Source organism: Onychomys torridus, chromosome 2 (genome assembly GCF_903995425.1).
Source record: "Onychomys torridus chromosome 2, mOncTor1.1, whole genome shotgun sequence".
In the NCBI taxonomy this organism is placed as follows: domain Eukaryota; kingdom Metazoa; phylum Chordata; class Mammalia; order Rodentia; family Cricetidae; genus Onychomys; species Onychomys torridus.
Window position 1 is genome coordinate 56,358,235 of NC_050444.1, and position 2,284 is coordinate 56,360,518.

The 2,284-nt window shown below is 40.4% G+C and overlaps 1 pseudogene; it reads left to right on the plus strand.

Moving 5' to 3' along the window:
- Positions 1 to 268: 268 nt before the first annotated feature.
- On the plus strand, positions 269 to 1,345 carry LOC118577859 (annotated as a pseudogene).
- Positions 1,346 to 2,284: the final 939 nt, after the last annotated feature.

The window sequence follows — 2,284 nt, forward strand, 5'->3', positions numbered from 1 at the left end:
TCTGGTAGGAACTTAAATAAAAAAGCCATGGCAGAAAGCGGATTATTTGCAGTTCTCTTCCTTGGCCTTCCCTGTGGCCTGTCGAGTTAATTATCCTGTTTTGCTGCTGCTGAACTCAAGTTTCCAGGTTTCCATCATTGGCTAAAGACTAGTGGTTTTATAAGAACCCTCCAGGTTTGGGGGCACCATATTGAAATTGCTGAGGGCCCCAGCCTCGTAGACTGAGAAACCACGGGGTTATCATCCTCTCCACTGTGACAAGGCTACCATGGAACTACAACTTCGAGGTACCCAGGCTCGAGGACTCAGTCGCTGCCAGATCACCAACCTCTCAGATGTGAAACAGCTTTTGTTACTGTTTCAATGTAAGTTGATTTAATAAATCCATGTGTGTGTGTGTGTGTGTGTGTGTGTGTGTGTGTGTGTGTGTGTGTGCAGACATATGGAATTATATATGTGTATAAATGTGTGTGTATGGATGGATAGATAAATAGATAGATATAGATATAGATAAATAGATTCTATGGTTCTGTTCCTCTAGAAAATCCTCACTAATACAAATTATGGTAGCAGAAATGGGGCATTGCTGTGATGAACTTGACCATATTGTTTTAGGGGAGGATTGTAAAAACATTTGGAACTTTGAGCTAGAAAAGCCATTTGAGTACTCATGACAGCATGGGTTGGTCTGTGGGATCTTGGAAGATATGAATTCTGAGAAATGTTGACAATGGAGGCCTGGCATGTGAAGACGGAAGGGACGACTCTTTTAGGCCCATTCATGGGATACATTTAAGAAACTGGGGTGACCTGCGGGCATCATGGTGTAGAGATGGGGGCTCGCGTGCCTTCAGGAACTTCAACCTGGAGAACCGGTTGGAGCGGGAGCTCAGCAAGATGAAGCCCTCCACGGCCCCCAAGCATCCGTCCACCCGCAGCCTCCTGCGTGAGCAGCTGAGCCAGCATCCAGAAATCAAAGAGGAAGTTTCTAGAAAAGATAACGAGCTGTTGTTGTTACTAAAAGATGTCTATGTCAATTCCAAAGATCCAGTGTCTTCCCTGCTGGTAAAAGATGGTGAACCACAGCAAAAACTGAAGGAATTCAGACATCGAACATCACTTGGATAAGAGTGTCATGGACATTCCCAAAGGCAAAATTTCTGTTGTAGAAGCATTGACACTTCTCAATAATCATAAACTTTCTCCAGAAATGTGGACTGCTGAGAAAATTGCCCAAGAGTACTATTTAGAACTGAAAGATGTAAATTCCCTCCTGAAATATTTTGTTACTTTTGAAGTCAAGGTCTTCCCTCCTGAAGACAGGAAAGCAATACCATCAAAATGAAGAAAACAGTAAAACAACATCCTCTGTGTACTCCCAAGCTCTGTGTCCTTGTTTTTAGTGTATTTAATTATACAAGTTACTGTGAACTGAATGCCCCTACTTTGAGTGCTCTGTGACCTCTTCAGGATTGTTCATAGAATGTTCTTTTTTTTTAATTTATGTATGTGTAGTTCCTTGGTATATGTCAGCATGGCTAATCCCATGTATAAATTAATTACAAGTAATTATAATTTTAGACACATGAGCTTTAAATTGGTCCTGTGGCCCAAATCATTTAATATTAAGTCTCACTTTCCAGCCTTGGCTGTTGGTTCTTTGTAGGACACACTGAAGCAAGAGCCCTCCTGATTCCTGCAAGAGCGGCATTTGTTAGGGAAGAGATTCTCAGCAATGAGACATGGTGACTATTCCCAAATGAAGAAAGAGAAAACTAAGGACAAAAGCAGATAAGTATTGATTACCTCTCTGGAGAATGTTTTGAATTGGTTTTAGGTAGAAAGTAACTTTTTAGAAGAATTAGTGGTATCTGTAACAGGTCAGCAGTCTCTCTTTAGACAAATAGAGGCAACTTTTGGAGAGACTTAGAACTATTTGAACAAATAACTTCTAATATAGAAATAAGATAAATATGTAAGGCACTGTTAAGAGGATCCAAATTCTATGGCCAGATGTTTATACCTGTTTTCGTTCTAGGAGAAAATGTAGCAAGCAAAAATAAAAATACAGTCCGTGAGGGACATGGGAAATTACCAGTTCATTCACTTAAACTCAGGAGCATAACACACTCCAGTAATAGAATCTCAGATGAGGCAATATGGCATGTTATACCTGTGGGTTCTTGTCTGTATTATTTAGCCTCTGTAATTTAATTGCTATAAAAGTATAATGCGCCTTATATGAGTTCAGGACAGTGGTGACAATAAATGACAAAGGACCAAG